This window comes from Dermacentor variabilis, chromosome 5, assembly GCF_050947875.1.
Source record: "Dermacentor variabilis isolate Ectoservices chromosome 5, ASM5094787v1, whole genome shotgun sequence".
Classification (NCBI taxonomy): Eukaryota; Metazoa; Arthropoda; class Arachnida; order Ixodida; family Ixodidae; genus Dermacentor; species Dermacentor variabilis.
The window spans coordinates 150,044,533-150,063,880 of NC_134572.1; the positions used below are offsets into that span (position 1 = coordinate 150,044,533).

At 49.0% G+C, this 19,348-nt stretch overlaps 1 protein-coding gene across 1 annotated transcript in view; it reads right to left on the reverse strand.

The window, feature by feature from the left end:
• Positions 1–3,535, reverse strand: part of LOC142583237 (trypsin-1-like) — a 110,507-nt gene extending 106,972 nt beyond the window's left edge. The window contains exon 1 of the mRNA XM_075693625.1: positions 2,984–3,535. The gene's annotated coding sequence lies outside the window, so the exon portion shown is untranslated. The remainder of the gene's footprint in view (positions 1–2,983) is intronic.
• Positions 3,536–19,348: the final 15,813 nt, after the last annotated feature.

Consider the following 19,348-nt stretch of genomic DNA (forward strand, 5'->3'; position numbering starts at 1 on the left):
CCTCGCTACCGTTGTAAAAAAAAACGCCGTGCTCGCAGCTCTGCTCGGGCCGGGAACGCTCGGAATGTTAGCGTCGCGTAGGAGCAGAGGACACTTGCGCGAGATTCCGAGGTCGGGTAACGAGTGTCTTCGTCCCGCAATCGAGGCTTCGCAGCCCGAAGGCATGGCGTTTGCGCATCGAAATAACGATTTAGATATATCGCAGGTTCGTTTCTCAGATATGTCAAAGCGAAAAAGAAATGAAGCCCGGAACGTACGCCTTTTTTTTTTTTTACTTGGTTCTTGATACTTTGTTGATAAGTCTCGTTTTCACTACCTTATCTACGCGTTCCGGGTGTTGTCATTTATATACAAAATTTTTCTTCGAATTCTACCCGAAGGATTTCACGTATATGTGTTCATAACACGTATGTAAATGCTGCACGCCGGCATCTCGTTATTTCGGCTTCTGCCAGTCATTTTTCGCACTATTGATAGCGTTGGAAATGCTCCTCTGTGAAGTTGAAAGTGTTTCTTATAATGCTTCTTTTCCGGCCGCAGCGTGCATCATGTCGGCGCGCTCCTTCCGCGCTTGTTATGCTAATTTCTTAAGGTGCCCTACAAACAAATGCATAGATATTGCGTTCGCACAATACTGCTTGTCCGGAACAGCATAACATATTTTGTTATTTTTCCGTATAATTTTTCTTATGAAGATGTGCAGGTTGCGCTACAGAACCTCAGTCACTTAAAATTCAGGTCGTAGTTCTCTGGTTATCTGTACTTTAAAGTGACAATCTTACTGTTGACAGAAAAAAATTTCACATTTTATTTTATACGCCCCAAGGTTATTTTTCCTGGTACTTATTACTATCATGTTTAGATGCTGTATCGCTTCCCATATCTAAGACGGGGAGGGGGGCATATACCAGTGATACCCTATGGCCCTGGATTGTTAGAACTATGCGTAAATATATACGTACTGCACATCAACACAACAAAAACTCAAATCACGAAAGCTCATCACAAAAGCTCAAATCCATACGTATATGCTTATCACAAAGGGCCAGGTCATAACATTACGAAATGAAAATACTTCTGTCTTCACATGGCCTTGCCGAAAGGAAAACTGGTTAAGTGCATCCCTAGCTGCAAGTGGTGGCGCATGCACACAGACGAGCGTAGACGTCTCCTGGGGATTTTTAGTGCATTTAGTGAATATTAGTGAATTTCAGAAGTTTCGTATTCGACATTTGCCTGACTTTTTTTTTTGTGCGAGGGCTTCCTTTTGTTCATTTACAGTTTCTCAATTTTTGGGGACACAATGTAACTTAACAATGCTGCCTGTTTTATTTTGCCCTTCCTTTGTACTGCCAGTGGTGTGTTAAGTATTAGCAATGCGAAGCATTACCGTCATCTAGTTTGCGATTCCCGACTATGCGCCCATTACAAGCGCCATCACTGGCCACAACGCATTGGACGCGGAACTCGTATGAATAAGCTCAGGAGAGCCATAATTTGATAATAGCTGGAAAAGCACAATTCCCACAGAATTTCCCCTTTACAGATAGGGAAGTAGTTAAAGAGGTATAGTTACAAAGTGTGCGCCTAGGCTTTATTATTTTTCTTTGCTTCTGATTACGCTGTGGCCGATAAGCCCAAGAATAAAGCTTCTTTAACTTCAATGATTAACCGGTGGTTATGTGATTAATCTCCGATAATGAGCATTTAGTTCACGATAAGCGGGAGGAGTTAGAGACGGATACCCCTGCGCGCTAAAGAATACGTTGCACTGCGTCAACAATCCATGGTTTTACAACTTGTTTTAGAGTTGTTCAGTGTTGCGCTGGTAAGGAAACCTTGCTTGCAAAAGCAATGTTTCAGTGGATGCCTATTTCCTCTACATAAGCAGCGAAAAGCATAAAATTGTTACAGGTATCCCCTTAACTTGCGCACAGCACTTTGTGCATAGCGTGTGCTTCGTTGCTGGCGAGCTTGTGAGTGAGTCAGGCATTCTGGCTTATTTGTAGCTGATAATATTGTTAAAGTCGCGCATGTTCTGAAAGACGTTGCGAAGCAGGGAAACAATTTATCAAATGTCATTTGCTGCTGCCCTACGCTATTAACGCGTATTTTTACAGCTTTGTTGCTTTAAAGTGGACAAAATAGCCGCATTTTCCGCACCCATTTTGTCACCCGTAAATGCAGCTTCCTTGTGTGAAGGCGGTTGTTAAATTTCCATACGCAATGCGTACAACGCACATATGCTTGTAGAAGGATGAACGACGGCACCTACGTTTTCTTGTAGTTTTATTTTTTTCAATTTGCCTTCCAAGTAGGAGACCAACACGAGAACCGTAGTGTGTAGGTCATAGTCTGAGATGTGGGCGAAATACCTCATCATATGGCCCTTGCTGCAAGTAAACGTAAATGGGGAGCCCGGCGTTATTTTATCGTTATAAAATAAGGGACTTGCTTGCTTTTGTGGTTTGAGTATAGACTCCCGCTCTAGCTTGAATGAACGACCGATGCCACAACACTAGGCAAACTTTTGTCCATCGTCGGACCCAGACAAATCGCATAAAATCTTGCAACCTGACAAAGGACAGTCACCGACGCACTTGCATAAATACAGGCGCCTCCACTTCCGTTCGCGAAATAAAAGCAAGGAAGGTGACAAACACAAGATTTGGAACCCTCTGTCGTTAAGCTTTCCGGCTTCAGAAAAGGAAAGTGCATTCCAGACAATTGTCTTCGCAGCGCAATGTCATCACTTTCACGTGAACTGAAACTCGAAAGATGCACTGTTGCGACCTTTCCCACGTTGACTACAGATCAGCCTGAACTTTCTCAATGAATCGCAAGGTGAACTCTGCGCGTCATCCGCTACAGCACCACACAGATGCAGGAGCAGGTCGCGCACCGACGCATAAGAAGAAGAAAAGCACCGAGAAAACGTCCCCAAAACACCGCAAAGCGTAAGACTTTCACTCCCGAGACTTACCGTGACAGTTATCCAGATCTGGCAATATACTCCTGGTCAACACGCGGGCACAACGCCGAGCCGGGCAGGGCCGATGGGGCTCTTAAACGCGGCGTCCTACCCGGCGCCGGCATCAACAACGTCGTCCACGGACCGACGACGACGACCACCTCCTAATTTTTTTTACTCTTCACGCCGAGAGCAGTTCACACCGATCACTCACGAGCCGAAGCCTTCCCCGGAAGGCCGCACGCGGAAGGGTTCCAGCAGAAGGAAAACAGCTGGCGGGGTCCTGCTCCGTGCCGCCGCTACGTGGTCAAACTGCCGTCCACCGGCAGGCCGCCTAAAAGTGGCCGCAGTGCGCGCGGTGGACACGGAACCCGAAGCGACGTCCTCGCAGCCGTCCAGCGGACGACAAGCCGGGGGTCCCGTTCTTCTCCCGCGTCGCCTGTGCCGCTGCCGCTGGCGGTTGGTGTTCCTCCGGGGGCGCCCGGGCTGGGTGCAAACGAGTCGTGCGCGGCCGAGCGGCGCTGAGCGCTCGTTGGAATGGAGCGTACGCGGAGACGGCGGCCGAGCGGAGCCGCCTTGGAAACCGGGACAGAGCAACCTACAGCCCAAGGGGCGAGAGAGAGCAGGCTCCCGCATCCAGCCATCCAGACGCGGCTCCGCTGTGCGGTGTCGCCGCCCTCCCGGTTGCCGCAGAGAAGAAGAAGAAAAGAAAAAAAGTATCAGCCGGCAGGCACGGGGTCTGTGTAGCATAATACGCGGCCGGCATTTCTCCTCTCGCTGATCCCCCCCCCACTGATCAACTCTCGCCGTCGCGGAGACCGGGCCACCATAGCGGTTCGCCCACCTTCCACATTCCCTCATCGACCGGCGATTGCCTTCATGCACTCTTGATATCATGCAACATAGGTTCTACACAGTAAGCTGAACGTTCTTGCGTATGTGTTCCCCCTAATAGAACCAGTGTCGAATCAGATTAACTGGAATACATCGCATCACAGACAAGAAGATCCACCGAAGGAGTAGAGTCGCGGATCGAATGCGTTCGTACACTTTAAACGGTTAAGGATCCGTAGGGGCCCTAATCGATCTATAATTCATTCCGTTACACTCTTCGTTGGCAAAGGAGAGTGAGTCACGCCCTTTCCCGTTATAAGGACATGAGTTGCACCCTTAAGGATGCAATTCGGTTTACATTGTACCACGTAGGTCCCACTTGGTGAGTGGAACACCTTTTCCGATATGTTCCACTTACTTATTACAACCAATGTGGCAAAATGAGATTAAGACTATAATGAGCGCGCGCCTTCTCACATAAACAGCCTCCTGCACGCATTCTGTCGTGGACTCTCCGTGGTCACCCAGTTTTCTTGTTTGTATTTTTTTTTCGTTTTTTTTTCGCACTCGTTATTTCATTGCTTGACCCAGCGCTGCGTAGTCGTGCGCGAGCTAGTTGGATTCGGCTAGTACGAGGACACTTCCGAGCGTCTGGCGCACGACGATCCTCGTGGCGACATTTTACTCCCTCCCGATGGTCGCGGCGGGGAGTCGAGCTGTTGCACCCGCGGTGACGCGAAGATGTTCGCGGCCGCCGCGGCCTTTCTCGACCAAACCTCGATGACGAAGATTGCGCATGTATACGTTACGTTCGACCATCCGTGGCCGCGTTGGCTACGACGTTAGTACTCCTTGTTTTCTTTCTGTCAGCGGTGCTCAGGAGACAAAGCTAAAGACAGAGTCAGTGGGTAGATTTCTCACTGACTTGACCCGTTAGAAGGTCGGGAGCCTTGCATGCTGCAGCCATGTTCCTATGCAATGATGTTCTAAATGGCAGCGCTAATTGTTTCATGTTGTGCGGCGTGCAAGTACATACGACACACGTGTGCAAACTGCACGGCTGCACACAGATAGAACATACAAGTGTCCCAAAAAGAAAATAAAGAGACGAAGTCGAAGCCTCCCCCATTGATAAAGAGGCACTCGCAGCGCATATCACCATTGTTGCGTTTCGCCTGCGACACGCGGTTTTGCCGGCGCGACTGCGGCGGGGCGGCAGACATTTTGGCCCGTTCGTCGTCGCCGCAACGCTCCCCGCCAGGCGTTTCCAGGCGTTTCCAGGCATGTTCCGATGCCACGTGTCTTCATGGGCGTGTGTGAGTGTATGTGCCATTGTGCCCGAACCAGGCGATGCGACAGCAGGGGTCACCCTCTCCTTCCAGCCATTGTGCCCGAACCAGGCGATGCGACAGCAGGGGTCACCCTCTCCTTCCAGTCATTGTGCCCGAACCAGGCGATGCGACAGCAGGGGTCACCCTCTCCTCCCAGTCTTTGTGCCCGACCGGCGGCGCTACGACAGTGTGCGTCACCATTAGCCCATTGTACAATCACGTGCTCGTCTATTGAGGGGTTCCTTCTTGCCCTCAACTGCGAGAGTATAAAAACAGCTGCCCCCGGACGCCAAAAGGAAGGGCTCCGATTTCTTCTGTTGAGTAAAGTGCTCTCCCGTCTCTCTACTTCGGTCAACCTGACCGCCAACTCTTTGCGATGTTAAAATAAACAAGTTGTTTTGTTGTTACCAGTCGACTCATGCTTTGCCGGGACCTTCGGATGCTTCCAGTTGTACCCCAGGCCGCCAGGCCAACGCTACCCTTGGGGCTTGCGACCCAGGTACAACCACGGGCGTCAGCGCCGAGTTCCCAACAACCGATGCCATCGGTGGGATCCAAACACCATGTTGAAAGTAACATGTACTGATTAACACTTTTTTTTAAGATAGGCCATTGGGCAGTTTTCGGGCGTCAGACATGCGCACTTTCTTTTTCTTTGCTGTTGTTTAATGACCGGTGGCACAATAAGGTAAAGCTATTCCAATCTGTCTATACTCCATTTTTGCCACTAGCCCTCCACGATTGGTCGAATTTCTTTCGCGCCACCCCCAGTTCTTCTGTCTGTCATGAAAACCACGAAAACTTCACATCGCATATGGAAGCTACATACTGATTATGCATGATTAGGCAGAACAAAAGAAAAAAAAAGATTCTTTACGATTCTACACCTTTTTTCTGCACTATTGGTCAAACTTTTTCGGGCTGCGCTCTCTTCGCCTGTCTGTCACGCGACGTCACCCAACAGGGAAAGTTCAGCGTGTCAAATTGACGTGTACGAATGCTAAATATGCAATAATTATGCCGAACAAAACCTTCTTTATTTTGAAGAGCCGGAGACTGCCCCGTACCGAAAGCAATAAAAGATGACTGCCTGCCGATCCCTGCGGCACTGGCTCTCGAAGCTGTCGGAAGAACGGATTTTCTGCGTATACAACTTTTTGGTTGCAGCATACCGTTGTCGATCCCTCTGGGCAGCACGTTAGAGAGGTCTCTGCGCATGTTGTTTGGATCCCACCGATGGCATCGGTTGTTGGGAACTCGGCGCTGACGCCCGTGGTTGTACCTGGGTCGCAAGCCCCAAGGGTAGCGTTGGCCTGGCGGCCTGGGGTACAACTGGAAGCATCCGAAGGTCCCGGCAAAGCATGAGTCGACTGGTAACAACAAAACAACTTGTTTATTTTAACATCGCAAAGAGTTGGCGGTCAGGTTGACCGAAGTAGAGAGACGGGAGAGCACTTTACTCAACAGAAGAAATCGGAGCCCTCGATTTGTCCCCTGGTTTGCCCACCCGCTGACAGGTGTCACATGACCTCACGAAGTGGTCTGCGTCCCGAAAACACCCTGGCCAATAGTACTCTTGCAAGAGACGGTCCTTAGTTTTCTTAACTCCTAGGTGTCCGGACCACGAACCCCCGTGTGACAAGCGCAACAGATCCTGACGATAGCATTGAGGCACGATCAGCTGATCGAACTCCACTCCTCTGCGGTCTAGATACTTCCGGTACAGGACTCCACCTCTTTCCACAAAACGCGCATTTTTCCTGGCGATACCTTCCTTGACATTGCAGCGTATGTTTTCTAGGCTACCATCCTTCTTTTGCTCGGCTATCAAAGCCGACCGGCTGACTTTTAGCAACCTATCAAGTCCGTCTGACGTAGGCGCGATGAGCAAATCAGTAGATAGCTCTTCTAACTTTCCCGCATCGGGATTTTCCTCTCCGGTATCTGGTGCCTTTAACGTTACAGACTCAAGTTTATTCAGTTCGGGCGTGCTCTGAATATCAGCTTGCTGCGCCTCTGACCCTTTTTCGTTGTTTGATAACGTCGGCCCCGCAACTACCGCCTTTGCAGCGAGCTCCCGAACCTTCGATCTGGTTAAGGCCTGAACACTAGCTTCACCAAACAAAAGCCCCTTCTCGCGCAGGAGGTGATCGGACCTGTTTGAAAATAGGTACGGGTACTGGGGGGGCAGCATAGATGACACTGCCGCTTCCGTCTCAAGCGCTCCGAAAGGTCCTTCAATAAGCACTTTTGCTACTGGCAGACACACGCTATGAGCTTCCACGGCTTGCTTGATCCACGCGCACTCGCCCGTGAACATATGGGGTTCTACGTAAGACGGGTGAACTACATCCATCGTAGCTGCGGAATCGCGAAGCACTCGGCACTCTTTCCCGTTCACGAGGAGGTCTCGCATGTAAGGCTCGAGAAGCTTCATGTTCTCGTCAGTGCTGCCTATTGAAAAAAACACAACTTTTGGTGTTGTTTCCGGACACTGCGCCGAAAAGTGACCCGGCTTCTGGCACGTATAACAAACGCGCGCTTGCCTCATCTCGAACCGCTTTCTGCGTTCGGCTTCGGCTGCCGCCGTCTCCTTAGGTTCGGTCGCACTGCTTCCACTCGCATCCGCACTACGCGTGTTCCCCTTTGCTCTCATGGGTGTGAACTTCGGCCTCTCAAACTTCGAGCCAAATTCACCCTTTTGACCGTCCTTAGCTCCGCGAGCCCGACGCGTCACAAACTCCTCGGCTAGCTCAGCGGCTTTAGCCACCGTACAAACGTCTGGCCTATCCAAGACCCAGTATCGCACGTTCTCCGGTAACCGACTATAAAACTGTTCTAGCCCGAAGCACTGCAGAACTTTATCGTGGTCACCAAACGCTTTCTCTTCTTTGAGCCACTCCTGCATGTTTGACATAAGCCTATACGCAAACTCTGTATATGACTCACTTCTGCCTTTCTCATTTTCCCGAAACTTCCGACGGAACGCCTCCGCAGACAGCCGGTACTTTTTTAGCAGACTCGATTTTACTTTGTCGAAATCCTCTGCCTCCTCTCTATCCAAGCGAGCGACTACGTCGGCCGCCTCGCCGGGTAACAAAGTGAGCAAGCGCTGTGGCCACGTTTCCCGAGAGAACCCCTGCTTCTCGCACGTTCGCTCAAAGTTAACCAGGAACAAACCAATGTCCTCTCCAAGCTTAAACGGCCGCATCAGGTCAGTCATTTTGAACAATACGCGTTCTCCTGCACCGTGTGCCTGACTTCCATTACGAGCGCGTTCCATATCTATCTCGAGACGCTTCATTTCCAAAGCGTGTTGACGGTCACGCTCTTCTTTTTTTTCTTGTTGCTCTCGCTCTTTCTGTTCTTTACTTTCGCGCTCCTGTCTTTTTGCCGTCTCCCTCTCCTCAATGGTCTCAAGGCATTCCGACAGCTCGTCATCCTCAGCCTCTAACTCAAGAATAGCCTTTAGCAGTTCTGGTTTTCTGAGTTTGTCTGGGACATCCAGACCCAACTCTCTTGCAAGCTCCAACAATTTCGGTTTGCGCAACGACTTCAAATCCATGGCTGCTCTGAATGCTGCTTTCTCTACTGCTTACTATTGTCTTGCCGCAAACTAACCCGGCAGCAACGACAACCACAATTACCAGCTCTGTTTCTGACACTAACAAAAGCCTGGCAAAGCTCAGAAGAAGAAAGTCCCGCACTCACCAAACCTCGCAGCCAAGAGTCCAGCGCAGTCGTTCCGCTGCAGGCAACCAGTCATCACACAGGGCTCGTTGCACTGCTCCCGGATCGTTGCTGAGCTGCTCAGCATACAGTCAACTGCATCTCTTCGCTGCTGGCCTCCGTTGTCGCGATCTCACCGCTGGCAGACAGTTGTTTGAAGTCGGAGGCGATCTCACCGCTGCCAACCAGATGTTTGGATCGCACCGCTGGCGCGAGTTGTGGTCGCACCGCTGGTGCGATCGGTTGGGAACTCGGCGCTGACGCCCGTGGTTGTACCTGGGTCGCAAGCCCCAAGGGTAGCGTTGGCCTGGCGGCCTGGGGTACAACTGGAAGCATCCGAAGGTCCCGGCAAAGCATGAGTCGACTGGTAACAACAAAACAACTTGTTTATTTTAACATCGCAAAGAGTTGGCGGTCAGGTTGACCGAAGTAGAGAGACGGGAGAGCACTTTACTCAACAGAAGAAATCGGAGCCCTCCTTTTGGCGTCCGGGGGCAGCTGTTTTTATACTCTCGCGGTTGAGGGCAAGAAGGAACCCCTCAATAGACGAGCACGTGAATGTACAATGGGCTAATGGTGACGCACACTGTCGTAGCGCTGCCAGTCGGGCACAATGACTGGAATGAGAGGGTGATCCCTGCTGTCGCATCGCCTGGTTCGGGCACAATGACTGGAATGAGAGGGTGATCCCTGCTGTCGCATCGCCTGGTTCAGGCACAATGGCACATACACTCACACACGCACATGAAGACACGTGGCATCGGAACATGCCTGGAAACGCCTGGCGGGGAGCGTTGCGGCGACGCCGCACGGGCCAAAATGTCTGCCGCCCCGCCGCAGTCGCGCCGGCAAACCCGCGTGTCGCAGGCGAAACGCAACAATGTGCAGAGAGTCCCGCGGAGAGGATAGGCTGGGACGAAGGAAATGAATCACATAATGACCCACGTGGTGACGAAGAGGGCCCGCGAAGTGGGTTTGCATAATACCGAGAGCTGGCATGAAAATGGAAGATGCCGCATCGAAATGACAACTTACCACGGGGTGCTGCACTTTCATGTGACATCGCTCTGCTAACGTTTGTTCGCTGAGAATTCGTTTTAGCGGTATTATAAACCTTCCGTTACACGCCGTCGCAATTTTTCGACCAGCCACCGCAAGCAGGTGAGCCGGCCAACCTGCCAAGATTAGCAATGCTATTCGCTTTGAAAGCAAACAGAAGGTACCTCCTGTAAACGAGGTGAGCGTTTCAATAGGCTGTTCAAACAACGCTGCAAGCCACCGACCGATGCGTGCGTCGGCGGTTACGTAAGTTTCACGCCGGGACATTGAAATAAAGTCAGTGTGGAATAGTTTTACGTTATACGGACCGACATACGGATCGAAGGGCTCGTTATACCAATAATAAAAAGTAAGCTACAACGACTAAGGAAAGTAGGAAAAATAAAGACCCCAATACGGCAGAATAGTGGACAACTACATAATCGCTCAACTCAGCCTATGGCCACGCTGCGCAACACGTACAGTCAGACCGAGCTGTGTCGGCGGAACGTGAGCCAGTGCGGTTAGAGTGCGCCTTACCGGAGCAGCGCGTTGCTACAGTGACTAGACAGAAATTAAAACAAAGTGAACCTTGCAGGCACACCACGAAGAATAAAGCACACGACTACTAATAGCACATGCAAGACAATGACGCAGCGCGTACACTCCGCCAAAGAAACCCTAAAGATTGGCGCAAGTTGCACGTGACACGATGCGAGATAGCGCGCACATTTCACCATCGATCGTCTTTCAATGTGAGCGCATGCATACGAAGTCTCAGTACATCACAAAGTCGCCGAGTGCTTAGACAGCTCCTCTTTGTTTGTCCGGGCAAGACCAGTTACCAAGAATGTTGTCCTCATACAAAGCATCTTATATCAAGCCCGATCAGGAGGCTGCGCAGTCTCGATGGCGCTCAATGACCAATAGACGCATCCGGGATGTTACAGTGGGTGCAAGCAGGTTACGACCCCGTCTTCATTCTGTTTAGGAAAACAAGGCGTGTGGCTTACCTCAGGTGACCATCGGAGTATCAGAGACGAAATAAAAGTAAATTGCGCGGTTTTACGTGCTACAACAACAATTTTTTTATGAGGCACGCCGTAGTGTGGGTCTCCGGAACAATTTGGACTACCAGGGGTTCTTTAACGTGCACCTAAAGCTAAGTACACAAGTGTTCTCGCCCCTTATAGAAATGTGGCCGCCGTAGCCGGGATTCGATCCCGCGACGTCGTGCTTAGCAGCCCAACACCATAGCCACTAAGTAACCACGGCGGGTACCTATGCGCTGGTATGTTCTGAAGCGCAACAATAGCGTCCCTCCTGAATGACTTTGCCTGGTCGTCGAACCATCTTTATGCACTTAATTTCTGTCGTAGTCCAAAACAAAGCGAAAGAAAAAACAAGAAAAGGAAAAGACGTTCGGCAGCTCGACAGAAATGCTGAATGGAAGTAAATGTCGCCAATCTATTTACGGGGGGCCGCAAACTGTCTTTCGCCTCATTTTCTTAAATTCCGGCGTGGACTGGGAAAGACACTTGATGGTCAGCCATAGATGCAATCTGTAGTGTTCTTAATTAATTAATTTATTAATTTATTTTTTATACCTACATCGCCTGCACGGCATTATCGTAGGGGAGGTTAAAATACAGATGGTCGCAACGAAAAAAATATTCAGCAACATCAAAAGAATACATCGGTAAGTGCACCATTGTTTAAGCCCTGAAATTCGCAAAAGCGGAAGACAAACTAAGATGTCATGGGATAATAAACAACTATCATCTCAATAGCAGGATGTAGTCAGCGTATCCAGAGCTGCGTTCGAGCCAGAATAGACTGTACTAATTTACCGCTTCAAGCTCTTTTTTTTTTATGAATGTGGCCACTTGCAAAAAAAAAAAAAAAAGATTACGCAGTTCGATCACCGTCGAACAGTAACGTGCTGTTCAACCGTCTGTAGAGAACAAATGTAAAAAAAAAAATCTTGCCGGCAGCTGATTTGAAGAAGCGTTACGTATTTCTCAGACGGACTAAACGTTCCGTTCAGTCATTGCACGATTCAGTCATTGCACGGGCTGCGGCGCTGCTGTTGAGTATGGGAAAAGCATCCCAGCACTGCGTTATTTTGAAAACAAGTATTTTACCTTGAAGTTCTTCGTAATCATGGGTCATTCTGCCGTACACTAAAGACGGACACACCGGGAAAAAAGAAAAGGAAACCACCACCGTGTGTACGCCGCCCTCTTAATGTGCGCGGTGTAAATATAGCTGCGTGCCGTATGACTCCAGTGTCAGTTCCCTCCCCCGGCAGGCCTTCTTTCACACCAGAGAGGCAGCTTTAGTAAAGATAAATTGACTGAAAAGACAAAAGAGTAAGGCATGAGGAACGTTGGCGGTAGAGAAGTGGTCGGGTACGCGTGGTTGGGAATTTGGTTCGAAATTCTTTTTTGCCGAACGGACTCCTTAACGCTGTCGCGTTAAAAGCACGTTCTTGCTTTAGCGCGCGACAGCTTCGTGTTAAAATACTAAGTGACGAGCAAAGAAAACGAGCGTGTGCTTGGCGAAAGGAACTCAGTAAGTCGACAGCGATTTTTCCAGCGTCGCGCCGAAACACCCCAGAGCACAGCCGGGCGCAGCGTGGCCGGCACGGTTGGAGGGCACGCTCGGGGACGCTGCAAAGGTGCCGGGTTGCGTGGCCCACGTAAACCGCATAGTCGCAGTGCGCGCGTTGTTCTCCGGCCCTGCATGCGCCATATGCCTGCACGCTCGAGACTCGGCCGGCATGCAGTGGCGCGTGTGCCGGCTGCGAGACCGTCCGGCCACCTTCGCCCCATCCGTGTTCCTGGATGGGCATCGCACGGAACGGCACGCGCTTTCGAAAATAAAAAAATAAAAGAATAAAATAAAATAAACGTGCGCGCACTAGCAATGCGCGCGTGCCGGTGAGCGCGAGATTCGAGGCGCCGTGATGTCGGTAGTTTTGTGCGCAGCGCGAAGTTACACCGATACTGCGCCAATAAACGAATAAAACGAAAACGTTTTCGTTTTATCGGTTTCCTTCTTTTCCTTTTTTTTTTAACGTTTACGCGCTGTTGGCAGCTTCTCGATGTAATTGGATGCATTAACCGCCTCCTCACGTTCCTTGTCATGAAAACCACTTTTCTTGGCCTATGCACGATCACGAAAGTGTAACACCGCGTGGTAAGTTTTCATTTTGATGCGGCATCTTCAATTTTCATGCCAGCTCGCGGTACTATACAAACCCACTTCACGGGCCCTTTTCGTCACCACGTGGGTCAGTACGTGGTTCGTTTCCTTCGTCACCGCCTATCCTCTCCGCGGGACTCTCTGTACATGCAGAGAGTCCTCTCTGCATATGCGGGACTATCAGCCATTCGAGTTAGTGCTAAACATACGCTCTCGTGAGACCAACTGCCAAACACAACCGACTCAGAAGAGATGTCACACGTTAGTGCAGTCCTGGCAGATATCCGAGCTCTGGCGAAAGGTTTAGTTTGTGCAGTCTGCTGCGCCTGCTGCTGCAGAATCCTACTCGGCTATAACGAGAACGTCCGTGCGAGAATTCGAAGCTGCTTCGCAGTGTCTGTCCTAGAAAGGGGAATCCGAACGCAGTGGTCTTATTCATGCGATATCCGAGTAGTTTTGTCCGCGTCATAATTTACGGAGATGCAGCAATAGCCTGATAGCCATTGAAAAGAAATCTCTCGGCCTTTCTCTTTCAAGTGCACGGTGGTTAGGCGTCACAATTTTCCACACCAACTGGTCGCGAGTTTCACGAGGGAGAATCGACTGGAAACGTAGCAATGCCGGCTTTGAAACTCACAAGGCTAAGAGGCCAAGTATGGCCACAAGGACCCTGATCATGAGATGGATATCTGCAGACAACTCAAGGTGGTTTTGAGCGCTTATAGAATATGCATCCACAGTATGGGATCCCTATGAAATCACACAGATAAACAGACTAGAATTTATCCAAAATCGCGCATCACGTTTCATCTTATTTAACCATTCCGTTATGCCAGCATTACTTGGATGAAAAACACACTTACCTTACCGGATGCCCGCCGTGGTTGCTCAGTGGCTATTGTTTTGGGCTGCTGAGCGCGAGGTCGCGGGATCGAATCCCGGCCATGGCGGCCGCATCTCGATGGGGGCGTAATGCGCAAACACCCGTGTACTTAGATTTAGGTGCACGTTAAAGATCACCAGGTGGTCGAAATTTCCGGAGTCCTCCACTATCGCGTGCCTCATAATCATAAAGTGGTTTTGGCACGTAAAACCCCATAATTATTACCTTACCGGACCTTTGATGGCGCCGTAAATATTTCACACTGTGGCCTTTCTACAAAATGTACCACCATAACCCACTATTAAAGGATCATCTTATTGCTCGCCCTTCATACATTTCATTCCACTCCGATCACATGTTTGAAGTAAGTTGGTGTTCAATTTTTAAGAATGAAAATGTGTCGATATCATCATTCTTTTATTTCCAAGATAAGTGCCGACTGGAACGACCTTTCTCCCTCCATCGCTGCCATTTCTGACGTTGGAAGTTTCAAGACTACTGTATTTTCGGCAGTTTTTTTAAAACCTATTATCGTATAATTATCGTATTATCGTATACTATACTAATGGGCGACTTTAATGCCAAGGTAGGCAAGAAGCAGGCTGGAGACAAGGCAGTGGGGGAATATGGCATAGGCACTAGGAATAGCAGGGGAGAGTTATTAGTAGAGTTTGCGGAACAGAATAATATGAGGATAATGAATACCTTCTTCCGCAAGCGGGATAGCCGAAAGTGGACGTGGAGGAGCCCGAACGGCGAGACTAGAAATGAAATAGACTTCATACTCTGCGCTAACCCTGGCATCATACAAGATGTGGATGTGCTCGGCAAGGTGCGCTGCAGTGACCACAGGATGGTAAGAACTCAAATTAGCCTAGACCTGAGGAGGGAACGGGAGAAACTGGTACATAAGAAGCCGATTAATGAGTTAGCGGTAAGAGGGAAAATAGAGGGATTCCAGATCAAGCTACAGAACAGGTATTCAGCTTTAACTCAGGAAGAAGACCTTAGTGTTGAAGCAATGAACGACAATCTTGTGGGCATCATTAAGGAGTGTGCAATGGAAGTCGGTGGTAACTCCGTTAGGCAGGATACCAGCAAACTATCGCAGGAGACGAAAGATCTGATCAAGAAACGCCAATGTATGAAAGCATCTAACCCTACAGCTAGAATAGAACTGGCAGAACTTTCGAAGTTAATCAACAAGCGTAAGACAGCTGACATAAGGAAGTACAATATGGATAGAATTGAACATGCTCTCAGGAGCGGAGGAAGCCTAAACACAGTGAAGAAGAAACTAGGAATTGGCAAGAATCAGATGTATGCGCTAAGAGACAAAGCCGGCAATATCATTACTAATATGGATGAGATAGTTCAAGTGGCTGAGGAGTTCTATAGAGATTTATACAGTACCAGTGACACCCACGACAATAATGGAAGAGAAAATAGTCTAGAGGAATTCGAAATCCCGAAGGTAACGCCGGAAGAAGTAAAGAAAGCCTTAGGAGATATGCAAAGGGGGAAGGCAGCTGGGGAGGATCAGGTAACAGCAGATTTGTTGAAGGATGGTGGACAGATTGTTCTAGAGAAACTGGCCACCCTGTATACGCAATGCCTCATGACCTCGAGCGTACCGGAATCTTGGAAGAACGCTAACATAATCCTAATCCATAAGAAAGGGGACGCCAAAGACTTGAAAAATTATAGACCGATCAGCTTACTGTCCGTTGCCTACAAAGTATTTACTAAGGTAATTGCAAATAGAATCAGGAACACCTTAGACTTCTGTCAACCAAAGGACCAGGCAGGATTCCGTAAAGGCTACTCAACAATAGACCATATTCACACTATCAATCAAGTGATAGAGAAATGTGCAGAATATAACCAACCCTTATATATAGCTTTCATTGATTACGAGAAAGCGTTTGATTCAGTCGAAACCTCAGCAGTCATGGAGGCATTACGGAATCAGGGTGTAGATGAGCCATATGTAAAAATACTGGAAGATATCTATAGCGGCTCCACAGCCACCGTAGTCCTCCATAAAGCAAGCAACAAAATCTCAATAAAGAAAGGCGTCAGGCAGGGAGATACGATATCTCCAATGCTATTCACAGCGTGTTTACAGGAGGTATTCAGAGACCTGGATTGGGAAGAATTGGGGATAAAAGTTAATGGAGAATACCTTAGTAACTTGCGATTCGCTGATGATATTGCCTTGCTTAGTAACTCAGGGGACCAATTGCAATGCATGCTCACTGACCTGGAGAGGCAAAGCAGAAGAGTGGGCCTAAAAATTAATATGCAGAAAACTAAAGTAATGCTTAACAGTCTCGGGAGAGAACAGCAATTTACAATAGGCAGCGAGGCACTGGAAGTCGTAAGGGAATACATCTACTTAGGGCAGGTAATGAAGGCGGATCCGGATCATGAGACGGAAATAATCAGAAGAATAAGAATGGGCTGGAGTGCGTTTGGCAGGCATTCCCAAATCATTAACAGCAGGTTGCCGTTATCCCTCAAGAGAAAAGTATATAATAGCTGTGTCTTACCAGTACTCACCTACGGGGCAGAAACCTGGAGGCTTACGAAAAGGGTTCTACTCAAATTGAGGACGACACAACGAGCTATGGAAAGAAGAATGATAGGTGTAACGTTAAGGGATAAGAAAAGAGCAGATTGGGTGAGGGAACAAACGCGAGTTAAAGACATCTTAGTTGAAATCAAGAAAAAGAAATGGGCATGGGCAGGACATGTATTGAGGAGGGAAGATAACCGATGGTCATTAAGGGTTACGGACTGGATCCCAAGGGAAGGGAAGCGTAGCAGGGGGCGGCAGAAAGTTAGGTGGGCGGATGAGATTAAGAAGTTTGCAGGGAAGGCATGGCCACAATTAGTACATGACCGGGGTTGTTGGAGAAGTATGGGAGAGGCCTTTGCCCTGCAGTGGGCGTAACCAGGCTGATGATGATGATGATGATGATGATGATCGTATAATTATGTACGGCTTTTTTGTGTGTTTACCACTTCTTTCTGTAATGCCTTCGGACCAGGAAAGTATTCGAAATAAATAAATAAATAAATAAATAAATAAATAAATAAATAAATGAATAAATAAATCTGGCAGGCACTAACAAGCATTCACCTGCAACTTACCAATATCCATGAAGAGAAAAAGCATGTAATTAATTATTCTTGCTCTTTGAAACTTGGAGCATAAAGAAGAAGTATGTGAATAAACTAAGCAGCGCCAAATGAGTGATGGAACAAAAAGTCTGGCGTATTGTTAGGATAAAAGAAGGCGATGGTATAAAATACGCTGTAATTAACATTCGCAAACAACCTTTGGCCCTCAGCCTTTGCTGTGGTGGAACACTTCACTAAGATCGTGCAAGACTTGTGAGGCAGCGCAGCCGAACATGTGAAGAACATCTCAACATGAGAAACTCGACCACGCAACGTTCGGCATAATAAGGAGGGAGTTTTCACTCCTCACTGTAGGCTAAACAGAGCACAAGCAGTTACACTTAGGCAATTACCAACACAGTCTTATTATTCACCTACACAGATAAAGGAATGGTATGATATTGCAGACATGAATATTATATGCAAACCATGCAAAAAGGAGATATGCACGCTTGAACACCTGCTCTGGGAGTGTGGGTCGCTCGGCCCTGGCATTTCCTGGAATCGGTTTTTAGGAATGATGAGATCTCCAGATCATATCCTTCAAGTCCTGGCTGTACAGTACGCCCGTGATAGGGCCAGGAGGCTTGACCTCCCGGTCCCAACATGGCACTAGCCAGGCAGGTGGCAACACCTTGTACAAGACCAGAATGAAGTTTTTTTTCTTCCTCCTCCTCCTCCTCCTCCTCCTCCTCCTCCTCCTCCTCGGCATAGTCGTCGCAACATGTGGGGTAAAGTGTGCCGATATTACGCCGTCCATTTGTCTCATGCGATTTCCTCGCAATACACCCGTCAGTCACGTCGACACCACAGGTGAGCAAAGCCAATGAAGAGGCAAGTCTTACAAGTCTCTACGCGTCGCTCCAGAGCCGTGGGATAGGTAAAATTTCCGTACGTTACAAAACAACCCTTTCTCGTTGGATGGCAAGAGCCTCCGCTTTGACAGCTCCGGTCCCGCCCGACATCAGCACAATTTGCTCCAAAAGTGCTAGTGTTTGTGTGTTTTTTTGAAAACGTTGCGACTAATTGCAAGAGCGTAACCGTTACTATAGTTGCCTTCCTGGCGCTCGTGCGCTTCTCGTCGTGTCTTCTCGTCTACTCATCTTTCATACCCCTTTCCCTTCCCCCAGTGCAGAGTTGCCAATCGGACAGTTTATCAGGCTAAGTTCTCAGCATTTTACCTCTTATCATTTCTCTCTCTTGATGCCACGAGGTAGCATGCGAGGGTTTATTGACCCATTTGCCTGTATGCTCTTAAGCTCACGCACTGCGTGACTGCGGCGGTTGAAAGGATGTTCATGGCCGTGCCTGGCACTGGCTAACACTCTCGATGTTAGTGAGGTGTATACATACACAAATACCTTAGAAAGAGGACAACAGCCATGGGCATTTCAAAAAACGGCATTGGGCGTCGCACACGCTATGCTAAAGGTTCGGCTTCCCCCTGCGGCAAGTTGTCTTTTCATCCCCTTTCATCTTCGTTTGTCTTATTATTCCCTACGCTTCCACTAAACCAATAGTCGATTGCCTCTATACTTTCCGCGACTTCATTGTCGGTAGTCTTCGTATGGCTGTACCTCCAAACGCAGAAGCGACGCGGTTAACTTATCCACTGGGTGCAGCGCGGACTGTCAACGGTGTTCGACACAATGAGAAAATGTGTAGCGCCTTCGATCGGGGCCCTCGGGCAGCTCTTCATTTCGATTTGCGTTTAAACATAAGTACGCCGAAACTAACGTTGGAATAATTTGCTCTCACAGCTTAAGTCGGAAGCTGCTGTTGGGCTGCGCCAATTTAAGAGTTACATTCTGCAGCGGGAAGTCGAGAGCAGCGCACTTCAAAAAAAAAAAAAAAAGCAAATGCTGTACTGTTCCTTCACGTTGTTACGCGTTCTCTCTGCTATTCACAGAAAACCGTATACACTGTTCAGCTCCTTTCTGTGCTGCACGCATGGCGCGCGGCCACGCCTCTGAGGCGGAAAGCGCAAACTGCGCATCTTCCGCGCATCGTCTGCACGCCCCGCCGTTCTCGCGTTGTACAGCGGCGCAGTGATTTATCGGACGTTCTGCGCTGCTGACTCCGGCGCTAACGGCGCGAATGTGGGAGAGGGAACAAAGAGGGAACAAAGCGTATATGGGAACGCGCGCGTACACACGGGGTGGTCATCCT